Source organism: Mixophyes fleayi, chromosome 6 (genome assembly GCF_038048845.1).
Source record: "Mixophyes fleayi isolate aMixFle1 chromosome 6, aMixFle1.hap1, whole genome shotgun sequence".
In the NCBI taxonomy this organism is placed as follows: Eukaryota; Metazoa; Chordata; class Amphibia; order Anura; family Limnodynastidae; genus Mixophyes; species Mixophyes fleayi.
In genome coordinates this window covers 208,895,744-208,913,629 of record NC_134407.1, presented here as the reverse complement: position 1 = coordinate 208,913,629, position 17,886 = coordinate 208,895,744, and the positions used below count along the sequence as shown (strand labels likewise).

The 17,886-nt window shown below is 42.9% G+C and overlaps 2 protein-coding genes across 3 annotated transcripts in view; both read right to left on the bottom strand.

The window, feature by feature from the left end:
• Positions 1-6,977, bottom strand: part of LOC142095265 (uncharacterized) — a 32,234-nt gene extending 25,257 nt beyond the window's left edge. For both annotated transcript variants that reach the window (XM_075178199.1, XM_075178200.1), the window contains exon 1: positions 6,746-6,977. The gene's annotated coding sequence lies outside the window, so the exon portion shown is untranslated. The remainder of the gene's footprint in view (positions 1-6,745) is intronic.
• LOC142095435 (uncharacterized) overlaps positions 1-17,886 on the bottom strand; it is a 296,495-nt gene that overhangs the window by 44,598 nt on the left and 234,011 nt on the right. The gene's annotated exons all lie outside the window — the stretch shown is intronic.

The following is a 17,886-nucleotide window of genomic DNA, read 5'->3' as shown; positions in this document are numbered from 1 at the left end:
TGGGAGGAATTGAACGATTCACAGCCATTCCCTGCTGCGCAAGTCGTTACAGAGACTTCGCAAGAAACGCAGCCAGAACCAGTGCCGGTGTCAAAGTCTACGCCAGGTCCCAGTTTACGCTCCAACAGTAAGTATCTTTAATAATCTCACATAATAACCAACCATATATACATACATTTATATCTACATAATTGGAAAAAAAAATGAACTGTATAAACAAAAGTCCCAAAAACAGAGAACTATATCAACCGAAATGCAAGCCAAATACCAATAAATATATCTACATAACTTAAAAAAAAATAAAAAAAATGTTTGAACATAACTGTCAAAAAAAGAGAAGTATATCAACATAAATGCAAACCAAAGACCAATGTTTCTACATAACTGAAAAAAGAGAAGTATTTTAACAAAAAGCCCAAAAGACAAATATAATACACTCCAAAGTATTAAAACATCTCTACGCATATGTTGCAGTGCAAAACTACTGAGCAAGAGGGAGGAGGCCTCAAGCACATATCAGCTTACAACACTGTTTTTTTGTTCTGCCACATTATATATTCTAATGTATGTTTTACTGTGTTTTTTCTACGTACAGTTTACAACGTTCCAAAAAACGCAAAAGGCCCAACAAAATGGACCAAGCAACTAAAACAATGACAACTGTCATGATGGATCAACTGCGGGAGATGGACAGCACCATGAGGGAACACGAGAATACACAACTGCAGCGTTTCATGGACAATGAGCGGGAACTGCAGGACTCTTTCCTCATGCAAATCATGAACATGCAGGAACGCGTGTTACGCGAAAATCGTGAGTGTATTATGGGATTCATGGACAGACTCCTCTCACGGGTGCAGGCACCTCCTCCAAGTCCTTACTATTATGACGGACATTATCCTATGTACCAGCGGTGGCAACCCATGTTAGGCAACAATAACCCTCCAAACCCGGTACAGAATACACAACATGCTCAACCTATGGGTAACCCCAACATAGAATACCCACCGGGTTATCCACTCCAAACCACTCCACCACCAGAAATGCCACAATATAGGCAATTGTAATGATCATGTTTTATGGTCAAATGTTTCACTGTTAATTGTTATCATGTATGTTACGTGTGATCTGGAATCACACCGTTAGCTTCTCATATATATATATATATAACCTGAAAAGCAAATTTGCACTTACTGTTTGGGCACATTTGTGTCTTGGGTTTACTACTTATGTATATATTTTATTTTTTTCTACATGCAAGTAAGCACTTTTATATTGTGTCATTTTATATTTTGTTGTGAAGAGACATATGAGGAAATATGTACAAAACAAAATACAATATGTGAAATAAACATATATTTTTTAATTTTACATTTGTGTGGTACATTTAAACAAGTGAGGGTGGTCCTAATAAGTTCAGCAGAGGTATTGGTGCGCTCTCCTTCAAAAGTACTGGAGTCCACTGACAGCACTGGCATTTCAGATTCCTGCACATTCCACTCAGGTAGAAATTGGTCTTTTTGAATTTCACAAATGTTATGTAAAATACAGCAAGCAGCAACCACGTGGGGCACAAGCTTGGTGTCAATGTCAATGCGCTTCAAAAGACAGCGCCAACGTCCTTTCAAGCGCCCAAAAGCATTTTCCACCACCATCCGAGCAGAGCTGAGGGTATGTGTAAAACGGAAATAAAAAGAGAACAGGAGAGGGAGACAAAAAGAGGGGAGAATGAGAGAATAAGACAGAACGAGAGTAACAAATATGAGAAATAAAGAAGGAGAGAGAGAAAGAGACACAGAATTGCATGGAGAGAGAAAACAGAAAGATTAAAAAAAAAAAAAAGAAGAGAAAGAATGAAAAAGAAGAAAAGTGAGAAAAGGAAGAAAGAGAGAAAAGAAAGAGAGAAAAGAAAGAGAGAAAAGAAAGAGAGTAAAGAAAGAGAGAAAAGAAAGAGAGAAAAGAAAGAGAGTAAAGAAAGAGAGAAAAGAAAGAGAGAGAGAAAAGAAAGAAAGAGAAAAGGGAACAAAACAGAGGAAAGGGAACAAAAGAGAGGAAAGGGAATAGAAGACAGAGAGAAAAGAGAAAAAAAAATGAGAAAAGATAAAAGAAAGAGAAAAGAATGAGAGAGTGAGAGGAAAAGAATGAAATAGACAGAAAAAAAGAACTAAAGAGCAAAAAAATAAAGTGAGAAAGAGAAACAAAGACAGGAAAGGGAAAGGAAACAGAGGAAGAAAGAGATATAGAAATTGAGAGCAAAAAAAAAAGTCAAAAGGAGAGAAAGAAAAAGAAGGCAAGAGGAGAGAGAAAAAAGGGAAGAGAGAGAAAGATAAAAAAAAAAGGAAGAGAGAGAGAGAGAGAGAGAGAGAGAGAGAGAGAGAGAGAAGGAAGACGGAGAGAAACAAGGAAAAAAAGAGGAGATAAAAAGAAGGAAAAAGAGAGAAAAAAAGAAGGAAAGGAGAGAAATAGAGAAAAGAGTTTGTTTAACTCAGTGCAGCCTGCCCCCTCTGCCATATCGGCTACCTTGCTTAAACAGCCACAAGGATCTGTGCAGGATTTAAAGTGTTTTGAATTTGAGAGCTCAACAGGGTGTGGTGGCAGAATGTACTTTTTTTGTTTTTAATACGTGCATCGTGTTATACTAACATAGATAGAAAGATGTAACATGTGGCACATTATATTGTTCTCTTGAAGCACAGGCAGCAGCCGTTGCAATGTTTTCAGAGAGGCGAGAAGCAAAATGAGTAAAGATCTCAAAAAACTGCTGAAAAAAGGTGCATGCAAAAAATATATATATATTATTCATATCTGGAGCTCCATTCTGTTTATGTCTGCTTGTTTAAAGAACATCTTCTGACAATCCCACAATTACAAATTGAGTTGTTCATCTCCTTTAACGACTCTGCTTAAAGACAAATTGACATTTTCTCCAGTCACAGTTATTGTAAGGCCAAGCTGTTCCTGGTGCCATCCATGTTTAATGCGGCTGCCAGCTTAATTTTACTTGCTGGCTAATGCTGCCACTTTCTGACACTGCACAATTTACCATTCTGATGCTTACCCACAAATCCATCACAGTACTGCTCCTTCCTAGTATTGACATACTGTGCACTTCAATAGCAATGATCTGCTTATGTCATCCTCTCTCATTAACACCCCCCACCCTACAAAACTGCCCTATGAGCTACTCCCTCCACCTTAATAAGCTAATACATACAAGTCAAAGTTTTACATATTCTATAAAAAGGATTATTGACCCAACATACAAGGTTATCTAACAAAAGCTGCCCATACATGCTTCCATAATGCTGGCACATTCAGGCAACTGGTCCACTATTACAGTACGGGTGCCTCCCAAAATGAGATACGCCATTATAATCCATTCAAAGCTGCTCAAGATCATTATCAGCGATGTTGGAAATTGCTGCCACAATATGACCACTATCTGCCTGTGTACTCAGTCATTTTCCAACCACATAATCTAGTGTTAACCAGAAGTGATCCAGAGACTTGGGGTTATATTTACTAAACTGCGGGTTTGAAAAAGTGGAGATTTTGCCTATAGCAACCAATCAGATTCTAGCTATCATTTATTTAGTTAGTGCACGCTACAAAATGACAGCTAGAATCTGATTGGTTGCTAGAGGCAACATCTCCACTTTTTCAAACCAGCAGTTTAGTAAATATACCTCTTGGTCTAAGCACCCAATGGGCGTAACTAGTCCATTTTGGTCACCTATGTGTGCAGCAAAACGGAACAGTAGTTTGGTCGTTTGGATCGGATGCATGTGGCCAGCTTATGAGGCACTGTCTGTGTCCTTTAACGGAAATAAATAAAGTCTGCTGCACACAGACCAATTGAAGGGGCTTTTACGCGCCTCAACTTAGGTGGGGCTTCCTATCCTAGGAACCATGTCATTTTCTGAACTCTGCATGGTGTGGTGGATTGCTATAATGGTCAGTCTCTGTAATGATATCTGAGCATCAGAAAATCCAACACATGACCAGAAACTGTTAACAATGCCAGGGCTCGCTTCCAATTTCTGGCCAGCGGTCATTTCTAGTTGTTAATGGGATCCCATCTTCTTCTGGTGTTCAGAGAACATTGTAGAGTCTGACCAGCAGATGTCTCCAATAACTGTAGGTACAAACTGAATTGAGCTAATAACTGGGGCTCCTAGGACCACACACCCAAGGCCCCCACTCTGTTTTTCCGATCATACCCTGCTAAGTTCTTCTATACATGCACCTCCTCTGTGCATGGTCAGAACAGTAGAATTGGGTCCATGGGAGAATGACAAGGTATCAAATTTTGCTATAGTGCCAAGCGATGGCCATATCATGTCCCTGTGCGGAACCTCAGATCTCCAGGTGCTGCATTGAATGTATTACATCTCCTTCACTTTAAAACTCTAACTAGAGTCCATTCACCTTCTGTTCCAAACTATGTCCCTGTACTGTTATCATGGGCCACTCAATTAGGCTCCATACTTCTACAATGCTGATGTATATGTTGGCACTTGTAAATATGTCAAGTCTGAATGCGCACCTGTCACCTTGTGCACTACGCATTAAGCAAAAAACAGGGTTCCAACCGAACCCCACTGACCCAGAAAATAACATCTGATTCAGTGCACTGTGCTCTTTTTTGAGCATGCTTCCTTAAGCTGTATAGTAGGAGACCTATGAGTTATAGAGGAAGACGGCCTGGGAATAAACATAAAGCAACCTGCCAAAGTACAGAGCTCACACCCAGCAGCTTCCTCTATACCTATCCTATGACTAGGAAAGCATAGTGCACTATAGCATTCTGTATTAAGTGTTCTTTCCTGGGCAAACAGTGTTCTAGACATAATATACAATGCACTATGTAGTAAAGCAAAAAGCCATACAAAAAATAAAGGACCTGGGGGTATATTTACTAAACGGCGGGTTTGAAAAAGTGGAGATGTCGCCTATGGCAACCAATCAGATTCTAGCTGTCATTTTGTAGAATGCACTAAATAAATGACAGCTAGAATCTGATTGGTTGCTATAGGCAACATCTCTACTTTTGCAAACCCGCAGTTTAGTAAATCTAGCCCCTGGTGTCACGTCTAATTTAAGAGAAGTTTCAACCTTCAGATTTGAATTTATTTGCTTGTACACGCCATCCCGGAACTTTTAATAAATACTTTGCTTCATCTTATAAGACTTCCTTCTAACAATGGTTAGTTTTCATTCCCTATGAATAGGACAAAAAGTTGCTCTCTTGGTACAAAGGTATTAAAGGCACAGAGCTTAGCAGACCGAAGTTGCATCTCTGGCCAACGCAAATGCACAATTCTGCATGACTGAAAAGTCTAAGGGGTGCAAGCAAAAATAAGTGAATTAAGCATATTTTAATATGCAATCATTGCTGTAGATTTCCTAAATTGAATTGTGTTTTCTCGCACTCCCCGGTAAAAGAATGTCTGGGCCAATTCACTTGTAATTAAATTGACCCCTATATTTTTTACATCAGTGTTTGTTAACGATCTGTACTAAGATTTCCCCATAATGTAAAGTGCTGGGTAATAAGTTGGCATTATTAAATATTGGATGACTATTATTATTAATAATACAGCATTGTATGTATTAAACATTGCAATACGACATGCACAGGTTTGAAAAGTTGTCTGAAAGTGGAAAGCCACTTAAATGGGTGCCGCTTACTGTTTAATCAGTGTCTTAATTAAATATAACTTGGCTAACGAACCAATGTGTAAATGACATCTTTATGTTCTCAAACTTTGCTACCTAGATGTGCAAGTCAATTTCTAACAATGCAAAGTGAACAGATATTGATGCACCTAAACCTGCGACATGATAATGTGGCACATTTGAAAAACCTAAAGATAATTGTAATCTATTCTCTTGAATAGCTCTCTTAAGAGCGGCCGATCTAGAACGTCTGGATGCACAGGAATCTGAATACCCTGCGACATCCTCATCTTGCACGGTGAGAAGGCAGCGGGATTATGTAATTTGTAGCAATGTTTTGGGGCAAACATTTTAGAAAAGTCGCACACATAACCAGCATACATGAAGTTTATGTACATTTCCTACAACAGGTGCTGAATAAGAACAAGCTGCATGTATATATATATATATATATATATATATATATAATTATTATTAATATATATATATATATATATATATATATATATACAAAAATAATAATTATAATAAAAAATCTTAAAGATTTTATACACGTGGAACCCTTTTTGCCATTATATTATTTTACCAGCAACTTTATCAGAACACGTCAATGTGTGCCTTTTGTAAGATATCCCCAATTGTGTCTCTAAATTCCTGTCAACAGAAAAAGGACAAGGAGTCACAGTATATATAGTTATACAAAACTTTGCTAAGCCGTCCTGCCATCTGTGGAAAAAAAAAGGCAATGTGGGACCCTCTAAGTCTTACTTAGATATAAAATTTTAAAGAACTCATGTTAGGTTGAGCAACAGGGTTAATGAAGCCACTTCTTGTATCATAATGTTGTAAATAATCAGTATGTGATGGGCTCTCAGCATCCTTGCAGTACAAGTGCAGGGACTCTGGGATGCTGCTTCAGGGCTACCTGCAGGATGTTCTGCATCACCTATGTAGGCCTCTCACATCACTGCTCCCATTGTGAGCTGCACCTCACAGCAGCCCCCTTGTGCCCGGGCCTCTCACCAGCCACAGGCTGCTCCTCGTCGGCCTCCGTACCCTCACATACCTGCCAGTAGTCTGCTGCCAGTATCTATCCTCTGCCCCGCTGCCCGGGACCGGAGACTATCCCGCAGGAGACGGGAGGATCCCTCTGCGCATGCGATGGGGACCACACAGGCAGCCAGGGAGCCCACTGCGCAGGCCTCAAAAAGATTCGGTCAGGGGAGCCCCGTTCTGTAACCAGGACAACCGGGATGCTTGATATGACGTCGTATCAACGGTCCTCGGCGGCCATTATTGTGCAGGGAAGGGGCCCTGAGAGGGTGACTGGGTCCAGGGAGACAGAGGATGGATAGGTCAGTTAGACTGGAGCACTGTATTACATGGATGTAGACTAGAGTGATGGCTATAGATGATAGGGTCTGTTGGACAAAGCTGCAACTTCCCTCTGATTTGCAATAACATTTATTTTGCTCTATTTGGATTTCAGGATTTCCCAGTTACATTTTATCATGTTGACATATCTGTTGGGTACCCACACACCGCACAACTCTATGGGGCCAATTCAATTCTGCCGAGAATAACGCAGCGTTAGCAGGTTTAAAAAACTGCGCATAATTACCCTTAATACGGTGGATTTTTACTCGCGGCTCCCTGAGTTGCGAGATGAAATCCAGGCTAAAATTACCGTATTAACGGTAATACTGTTAACGTCGCGCTATTCACAGCAGAATTGAATTGGCCCCCATGGGGGGAATTCAATTGGCCGCGTTACTGTCAAAAGTAACGCGGCTTGCGCACTATTACCTTTATTACGGTACCTTTAACGCAGGGGCGGATCTAGGAAACTGCTATACCCGGGGCGATGTAGGGGGGCGATTTAGTCCCCGCCCCCTTTCCGACTTCTAAGGCTGCCGGCGGCTGCACAGTATGTGCAGGTCCGCTCGGCAGTGACAGTGTGCTGCCTGGCTGCTGTGATTGTGTTTAAAACACAATGAGAGCAGCCGGGCAGCACACTGTCACTGCTGAACGGACCTGCACAGTGTGCAGCTGTCGGCAGCAAGCCCCTGATCGCCCCCCCCCCTGGATCCGCCACTGCTTTAACGCCAGCTTTCTGCTCGCACGGTAATACTTTTAACGCTGTGTTACTTTTGCGAGTAACATGGCTAATTGAATATGCCCCTAAGTATCAAAATATATTCAAAAACGACATTTTCATTGAGCAAATTGTACTCACACAGAACTATACAAAATCTAAACCACATAAACTTGATATAGTGACCCTGCTCCAAAAGGACATTACATTAATAGTGATCACTCAACCTGCCCAGCTCACAGCACAGCCATATAACTGTTATCATGTGCTGGGTGATCAAAATTGCACAATCTTTCTATTAAGATCTTTTGTATGACACACTTATTGATCATTGTAAGATCTGATTGAATATCATTATTATTGTTTATTTATAAAGCACTGACGTGGTACGGTTGGGTTGAGGAGAGACAGTGCGAGGTGGAGATATGAAACGTATAAGTCATTGTAGAAATCTTAAGACAGCTGCTGGCAACCATAACCACCCAGCACCATTTATCTTAACTGAACCCGTTGTCGCTTTTGTGCTGCATGTGGCACTCTTGTGATAACATTTACTTTTTGGATTTAATGAGGTCTCTTCTATGTGGTTCAACCTGTTTATCAAGTCTGTTGTTATATATAAAAAGGGAAAGTTATCTAAAGTCAACATGGACTGCCAGGAACAACAAGTATATTGTTGGTTGACCGGTACTGAGCAGTCAAAAGGAGGATATAATGTCCCCCAAAGAAGGACTAATAGATACATTTGTTACACTGAGACCTTGAGTGGTTCCAACTCTTCTTGTAGTGATTGTTGAGGTATCGGGGTACACCGATACTTCTAATAATCACCTTCAATGTTGATCATTCAGATATCAGCAATCAGTTAACTGGAGAACAGAAAGACAACTTGACACATTGGTTGAATGAAGCCAAGCAGCTATGATTCTATTCTGTTGTAGATCTCTTAGCGTGCTTATAGGAAAAATCTTATAAGGGGTGCAGCATTATCAACAAATCATATTTGAGATTTAACAATATTGCATGCAAAGCATAAAGTTATTTCCAAAGATATATTTAAGTTATATGTCTGAAAAAGGTGGGATATTTCTATAACCTTTATTTATTATTCTATTGTTCTAGTGCTGTACGTGTGTGTGGGCTTATCTTCTAAATACATCAAAGTCACATTCCATTTAGCTTCTTTTGCCGAGTTTGCATATTAGAATAACCATGTCCACTCAGAGAAGGACAAGTCTGTAGACTACTGCAAACCATAAAGAAGGTCATGTCAAGTTCATGTGCTCCAAACTCTGTGTAAATGTTTAGTTATTTATTATTAAGTGTTCATAGATCCTCACATGATAATGAATATACAGACCAGGAGCCTGCAATAGCAGCTGGTGCAAAAAAAAAAAATCCCTTTAGGGGTGCGAACATCAGCACAACTGAGAGGTGCAAAAGAACTAGGAAGGGGGTCACTGGAAGACGGCGGTACAAACTTCTGCCCCGAACAAGAATCTAGTATTTAATTTTTCTGGCTGTCAAAACTAAAGTCCTACTTGGCAGCAGTGTCAAAAAATATATTTAGCACTCCCAAGTGCTTATGGGGCGTCCCCCATTCTTTTGCATGAATTTTTCTGGCTGTCAAAAAAGTCCTATTTGGCAGCAGTATCAAAAAAAAATATTTAGCACTCTCAAGTGCTTTTGGGGTGTCCCCCATTCTTTTGCACAAATTTTTCTGGCTGTCAAAACTAAAGTCCTATTTGGCAGCAGTATTTCTACAATTTTTTGCACTACAAGTTGTTTGGGCTCATTAAAATGAATTCAAAGCCGTCCACATATGAGCAGAATCAGCAACCAGGTTCTGTCACCAGTCCTGATGGTAGTGTTCCCAGTACGTCATCTGGGAAAGGCGATGTAAAAGTACATAGTCTTTTTAAATCTGGGAAAAAAACACACACCCCAAAAAAATTACAGTGTTGAAGCGAAAAAGAAATGTAACTGAGGAAAAGTTAAGAGCGGATAAAAAAATAGATAGCCACCAAACTACCTTGGTCCATTTATTTTTACTCTCTAATTCTACAGTTTATGCAGGCTGCTTTTTTTCTATTCAACTACAAGTGGAGGGAAGGGGTGGGGGGGGGGCATAGATAGCCACCAAACTACCTTGGTCCATTTATTTTTACTTTCTAATTCTACAGTCTATGCAAGCTGCTTTTTTTCTATTCAACTACAAGTGGAGGGTGTAATATACACCCAAAGACGATGGCTACATTGCCAATAGTCAAAGATGGAGGAGGTAGACAACCAGGTTTGTCTGTATAATTTGCAGGCAAGTGTTCGAATTAAGGACGGCCTACCAGGGATTAAACTGTTTTGTTCATAATTTATTAGCTTTAGAATTACCTCAAAAAAACCAAAACCAAAACACGCAATGACGGTTTGGCAAAACCAAAACACGACTGTAATCCAGATCCAAAACCAAAACACGGGGGTCAGTGAGCATCTCTAGTTTTTACACACATCAGTCTATTCGCTAGGGATGTCTGCCTAGTCATCATGTTGCTTAGCACGCCCCTGGCAGCACAATGATGATGTCACACTGGGTCCGGTCTGTCCTGCGCTGCTGCACACCCGGATAAGACACTATTTTGGCTGAGCAATTTATATAAATGTTGTATCCCTGAGGAAAGTTAATAGACCTGAAACATCAGAACACAGCAACTGGAATTTTTCAGAGCTATATCACATGCAGGCTAATATACAGAGTCTAATATGCACTGCCATATATACATCATACTTGCCTACTTTCAGGCAGTGCAGTCCGGGAGAGGGGCGTGACTAGAGGGTGGGAGAGGGTGGGGCACGGTCAATCGCTCCGCCCCTCTGACACATTCCGTTTTGTCGCGAGGGGCGGGACCAAAATGATGCGATTCACCGCAAATCGCGTTATTTTGGCCAGGGAATTGCGCTATGCGGGAATTGCGCTATTTGCCTGCTCTCCCAGGAGTCCAGGAGACTGACTCGGATTTGGGGAGTCTCCCGCACATTCCGGGAGAGTTGGCAAGTATGATGTCAATATACTACCAAGTGACCTATTCTTAGCACAGGTTTCAGTGGTGCACGCAGGGGGGGTTTCTGGCTCTCCAGAAACCCCCCCCCCCCTCTGCTAAAAAGTGCCCTACATATAGGCACTGTAGTATACAGCAGCCGCGGCGCTGTCTAAGAAGCGTCCGCGGCGGTGCTGTATTGTATACAGCACCAACGCTTCTTTGACAGCGCCGCGGCTGCTGTATACTACAGTGCACCCGAAACAAAGCTGGCGCGGAAGGTCTCTAGGATTTTTTTTTTCGGGGTGGAGGAAACCCCCCCTGAAAAATCCTCCGTGCGCCCCTGGGTTTATCAAAAAAATTATTTTACTTATTTTAAATGACTACTTAATTTACACTGTATGTGTATATAATGTATTTTACTAATGCTTTCTTGTATACAATGTTTAGGTCCATGCAACAGATGCCAAATTTTTTGTGTGTGCTGTTGAGATTCAGTAGTTGACTGTCAGTTGTCCTCTGACACGGTATGTCCTCTCTTCCCCGGGGCAAAGTGTAGGAGACCTTTGTTTATGGCCATTGCAATGTCATTCCTTGGGGATAAAATGGGTCATTCACAAATTCATTCTTGGGTCTACTGGTTCAACTTCGACAATCTTGGGCCTGATTCATTAAGGAAAGTAAAGCAAAAAAAATGAGTAACTTAGAACCTTGTTAAAACCATGTTGCATTGTGGGGTGAGGTAAATTTAAAATGTGAGCACAGATTTATAATTGGGATAGAACATTTCCTAGATCAACTTTTAATGTCAGTATAAAAATAAATCTATCAAGTATTTGCATCCTACATGAAAAAACAGCCAGTATTTTCCTTAGGTGCAAAATAATAAACTCTTTTGCACCCCCTTGCATTGTAACATGGTTTTGCCAAGGTTCAAAGTTACTCATTTCTTTGCTTTACTTTTCCTTAATGATTAAGGTCCCTTATAATCATGTGCTTGTATTGGTGCCCGTACATGAATGTAGTAATGCATGCGGACCTGAGTGGTGTGAGTAATTCCACTGGGTAGTTGACTGAGTCTTCATCATTCATTGTCTGCTTGGTGGGCCTGAGTCATTAAGGAGAGCAAAGCACAAAAAAAAGGAGTAACTTTGCACCTGGGTAAAACCATGTTGCATTGGAGGGGGAGGTGAATTTAAAATGTGGGGACAGATTTATAGTTGGATAGGTCATGTCCTAGATCAACTTTAAATTTCAATATAAAAATAAAGCTATCAAGTATATGTGTGCTACATGAAAAAGCAGACAGTATTTTCTTTACATGCAAATTAATAGACTAATTTTGCACCCTTTGCATTGTAATATGTTTTGTCCAGGATCAAATTTACTTTTTTTCTTGCTCTCCTTAATGGTCCGGTATGTCATCTCCTCGATGGGGAAAAAAAATAGACCCGTAGATGGCTGTGGCATCCTTTGGTGTTAAAATAGCTCATTCTCAAATGGTTCAACTTGGGCAGCCTATAGTCATGTGCTTGTAAAAAAAAGAATATAGTGTTATTAAATATGGTCCTACACTAACCTAACACAGGGCCATCTTTACCATTGGGCATGATGGGCAGGTGCCCGGGGGCTCCACAGGCAAGGGGGCCCCATAGACAGGGCTCTTAAGTAAAATAAATAATCCTGCAAAAAAAATAATCCTGCAGATATATCTATATCTATCTATATATCTATATATATATATATATATATATATATATGATACACATATATACAGGTAGGGGCCCCGCTGCACTGCTTTGCCCGGGGGCCCATAATGTTGATAAGGTGGCCCTGACCTAACACTCTATTATGACATCATATGATGGTGTCATGTGGCCTCAAGGTGGAGCAAGTCAAACGTTTTGCAGAATGAATGCTCTACCTAGGCTCCACTGAAAGTGTTTCAGACTTTATAATCTAAAAGCTGTCTGATTTCCAAATTCCTACTTTCGAGGACTTCCGTAAGTAGATTAAACATGGTGAGTATAACACTCTATTCCTACTTCTGGTTAGGCCCTCACTGAGTGGAGTATTTGGGGCGGGACTGTTCCTGGTCCCAAGTACTCGTAGTCCCGCACCCTTGGCAAGAGCAAAGCGAGGTGTTGGCAGACCGGGTTGAGTGAAGGTCTCTTCTCCTTGCCATAGCCTCGGACAGTCCTTTTCTGGTAGGCACGGCCTTAATTTCTGTTTCTCCGTTAGAGGGAAGTGGAGTGAGGTGACAGAGGTTCGGTTGCTGTCTGCTGGGATAGGAGAGCGGCTGGGGTGACTCAGAAGCGGACGGATGGTGGCCATTGTATGGAAGGTAAGATATTTGTGTGCGTCTGTCCTGTTCCCCGCAGGTGGTTACACGGAGATATGTGTGTGTGTGTGTGGTGTAGATGTGAGGAGGTGTGTGTGTGTGTGTGTGTGGTGTAGATGTGAGGAGGTGTGTGTGTGTGTGTGTGGTGTAGATGTGAGGAGGTGTGTGTGGTGTAGATGTGAGGAGGTGTGTGTGGTGTAGATGTGAGGAGGTGTGTGTGTGATGTAGATGTGAGGAGGTGTGTGTGTGGTGTAGATGTGAGGAGGTGTGTGTGTGTGTGTGTGGTATAGATGTGAGGAGGTGTGTGTGTGGTGTAGTTGTGAGGAGGTGTGTGTGTGATGTAGATGTGAGGAGGTGTGTGTGTGGTGTAGATGTGAGGAGGTGTGTGTGTGTGTGTGTGGTATAGATGTGAGGAGGTGTGTGTGTGGTGTAGATGTGAGGAGGTGTGTGTGTGGTGTAGATGTGAGGAGGTGTGTGTGTGATGTAGATGTGAGGAGGTGTGTGTGGTGTAGATGTGAGAAGGTATTTGTGGTGTAGTTGTGAGGAGCTGTATGTTTGTGGTGTAGATGTGAGGAGGTGTTTGTGGTGTAGTTGTGAGGAGGTGTTTGTGGTGTAGATGTGAGAAGGTGTTTGTGGTGTAGATGTGAGGAGGTGTTTGTGGTGTAGTTGTGAGGAGGTGTTTGTGGTGTAGATGTGAGAAGGTGTTTGTGGTGTAGATGTGAGGAGGTGTTTGTGGTATAGATGTGAGGAGGTGTGTGTGTGGTGTAGATGTGAGGAGGTGTGTGTGTGGTGTAGTTGTGAGGAGGTGTGTGTGTGGTGTAGTTGTGAGGAGGTGTTTGTGGTGTAGTTGTGAGGAGGTGTGTGTGTGGTGTAGATGTGAGGAGGTGTTTGTGGTGTAGATGTGAGGAGGTGTTTGTGGTGTAGATGTGAGGAGGTGTGTGTGTGGTGTAGTTGTGAGGAGGTGTGTGTGTGGTGTAGTTGTGAGGATGTGTGTGTGTGGTGTAGATGTGAGAAGGTGTTTGTGGTGTAGATGTGAGAAGGTGTTTGTGGTGTAGATGTGAGAAGGTGTTTGTGGTGTAGATGTGAGAAGGTGTTTGTGGTGTAGATGTGAGGAGGTGTGTGTGTGGTGTAGTTGTGAGGAGGTGTGTGTGTGGTGTAGTTGTGAGGATGTGTGTGTGTGGTGTAGTTGTGAGGATGTGTGTGTGTGGTGTAGTTGTGAGGAGGTGTGTGTGTGGTGTAGATGTGAGGAGGTGTGTGTGTGGTGTAGTTGTGAGAAGGTGTTTGTGGTATAGATGTGAGGAGGTGTGTGTGTGGTGTAGTTGTGAGGAGGTGTTTGTGGTGTAGTTGTGAGGAGGTGTGTGTGTGGTGTAGATGTGAGGAGGTGTTTGTGGTGTAGATGTGAGGAGGTGTTTGTGGTGTAGATGTGAGAAGGTGTTTGTGGTGTAGATGTGAGGAGGTGTTTGTGGTGTAGATGTGAGGAGGTGTGTGTGTGGTGTAGTTGTGAGGAGGTGTGTGTGTGGTGTAGTTGTGAGGATGTGTGTGTGTGGTGTAGATGTGAGAAGGTGTTTGTGGTGTAGATGTGAGAAGGTGTTTGTGGTGTAGATGTGAGAAGGTGTTTGTGGTGTAGATGTGAGAAGGTGTTTGTGGTGTAGATGTGAGGAGGTGTGTGTGTGTGTGTGTGGTGTAGATGTGAGGAGGTGTGTGTGGTGTAGATGTGAGGAGGTGTGTGTGGTGTAGATGTGAGGAGGTGTGTGTGTGATGTAGATGTGAGGAGGTGTGTGTGTGGTGTAGATGTGAGGAGGTGTGTGTGTGTGTGTGTGGTATAGATGTGAGGAGGTGTGTGTGTGGTGTAGTTGTGAGGAGGTGTGTGTGTGATGTAGATGTGAGGAGGTGTGTGTGTGGTGTAGATGTGAGGAGGTGTGTGTGTGTGTGTGTGGTATAGATGTGAGGAGGTGTGTGTGTGGTGTAGATGTGAGGAGGTGTGTGTGTGGTGTAGATGTGAGGAGGTGTGTGTGTGATGTAGATGTGAGGAGGTGTGTGTGGTGTAGATGTGAGAAGGTATTTGTGGTGTAGTTGTGAGGAGCTGTATGTTTGTGGTGTAGATGTGAGGAGGTGTTTGTGGTGTAGTTGTGAGGAGGTGTTTGTGGTGTAGATGTGAGAAGGTGTTTGTGGTGTAGATGTGAGGAGGTGTTTGTGGTGTAGTTGTGAGGAGGTGTTTGTGGTGTAGATGTGAGAAGGTGTTTGTGGTGTAGATGTGAGGAGGTGTTTGTGGTGTAGATGTGAGGAGGTGTGTGTGTGGTGTAGATGTGAGGAGGTGTGTGTGTGGTGTAGTTGTGAGGAGGTGTGTGTGTGGTGTAGTTGTGAGGAGGTGTTTGTGGTGTAGTTGTGAGGAGGTGTGTGTGTGGTGTAGATGTGAGGAGGTGTTTGTGGTGTAGATGTGAGGAGGTGTTTGTGGTGTAGATGTGAGGAGGTGTGTGTGTGGTGTAGTTGTGAGGAGGTGTGTGTGTGGTGTAGTTGTGAGGATGTGTGTGTGTGGTGTAGATGTGAGAAGGTGTTTGTGGTGTAGATGTGAGAAGGTGTTTGTGGTGTAGATGTGAGAAGGTGTTTGTGGTGTAGATGTGAGAAGGTGTTTGTGGTGTAGATGTGAGGAGGTGTGTGTGTGGTGTAGTTGTGAGGAGGTGTGTGTGTGGTGTAGTTGTGAGGATGTGTGTGTGTGGTGTAGTTGTGAGGATGTGTGTGTGTGGTGTAGTTGTGAGGAGGTGTGTGTGTGGTGTAGATGTGAGGAGGTGTGTGTGTGGTGTAGTTGTGAGAAGGTGTTTGTGGTATAGATGTGAGGAGGTGTGTGTGTGGTGTAGTTGTGAGGAGGTGTTTGTGGTGTAGTTGTGAGGAGGTGTGTGTGTGGTGTAGATGTGAGGAGGTGTTTGTGGTGTAGATGTGAGGAGGTGTTTGTGGTGTAGATGTGAGAAGGTGTTTGTGGTGTAGATGTGAGGAGGTGTTTGTGGTGTAGATGTGAGGAGGTGTGTGTGTGGTGTAGTTGTGAGGAGGTGTGTGTGTGGTGTAGTTGTGAGGATGTGTGTGTGTGGTGTAGATGTGAGAAGGTGTTTGTGGTGTAGATGTGAGAAGGTGTTTGTGGTGTAGATGTGAGAAGGTGTTTGTGGTGTAGATGTGAGAAGGTGTTTGTGGTGTAGATGTGAGGAGGTGTGTGTGTGGTGTAGTTGTGAGGAGGTGTGTGTGTGGTGTAGTTGTGAGGATGTGTGTGTGTGGTGTAGTTGTGAGGATGTGTGTGTGTGGTGTAGATGTGAGAAGGTGTTTGTGGTGTAGATGTGAGAAGGTGTTTGTGGTGTAGATGTGAGAAGGTGTTTGTGGTGTAGATGTGAGAAGGTGTTTGTGGTGTAGATGTGAGGAGGTGTGTGTGTGGTGTAGTTGTGAGGAGGTGTGTGTGTGGTGTAGTTGTGAGGATGTGTGTGTGTGGTGTAGTTGTGAGGATGTGTGTGTGTGGTGTAGTTGTGAGGAGGTGTGTGTGTGGTGTAGATGTGAGGAGGTGTGTGTGTGGTGTAGTTGTGAGAAGGTGTTTGTGGTATAGATGTGAGGAGGTGTGTGTGTGGTGTAGTTGTGAGGAGGTGTTTGTGGTGTAGTTGTGAGGAGGTGTGTGTGTGGTGTAGATGTGAGGAGGTGTTTGTGGTGTAGATGTGAGGAGGTGTTTGTGGTGTAGATGTGAGAAGGTGTTTGTGGTGTAGATGTGAGGAGGTGTTTGTGGTGTAGATGTGAGGAGGTGTGTGTGTGGTGTAGTTGTGAGGAGGTGTGTGTGTGGTGTAGTTGTGAGGATGTGTGTGTGTGGTGTAGATGTGAGAAGGTGTTTGTGGTGTAGATGTGAGAAGGTGTTTGTGGTGTAGATGTGAGAAGGTGTTTGTGGTGTAGATGTGAGAAGGTGTTTGTGGTGTAGATGTGAGGAGGTGTGTGTGTGGTGTAGTTGTGAGGAGGTGTGTGTGTGGTGTAGTTGTGAGGATGTGTGTGTGTGGTGTAGTTGTGAGGATGTGTGTGTGTGGTGTAGATGTGAGAAGGTGTTTGTGGTGTAGATGTGAGAAGGTGTTTGTGGTGTAGTTGTGAGGAGGTGTTTGTGGTGTAGATGTGAGGAGGTGTTTGTGGTGTAGTTGTGAGGAGGTGTGTGTGTGGTGTAGTTGTGAGGAGGTGTGTGTGTGGTGTAGTTGTGAGGAGGTGTGTGTGTGGTGTAGTTGTGAGGAGGTGTGTGTGTGGTGTAGATGTGAGAAGGTGTTTGTGGTGTAGATGTGAGAAGGTGTTTGTGGTGTAGTTGTGAGGAGGTGTTTGTGGTGTAGATGTGAGGAGGTGTTTGTGGTGTAGTTGTGAGGAGGTGTTTGTGGTGTAGTTGTGAGGAGGTGTTTGTGGTGTAGATGTGAGGAGGTGTTTGTGGTGTAGATGTGAGGAGCTGTGTGTGTGGTGTAGATGTGAGGAGGTGTTTGTGGTGTAGATGTGAGGAGGTGTTTGTGGTGTAGTTGTGAGGAGGTGTTTGTGGTGTAGTTGTGAGGAGCTGTGTGTGTGGTGTAGATGTGAGGAGGTGTTTGTGGTGTAGTTGTGAGGAGGTGTGTATGTGGTGTAGATGTGAGGAGGTGTTTGTGGTGTAGATGTGAGGAGCTGTGTGTGTGGAGTAGACATATAGATGGTAACATTAATTACTGCCAGCTAGTGTTTGAACTCACACATATAAAGGTGAGGAGCAGGGT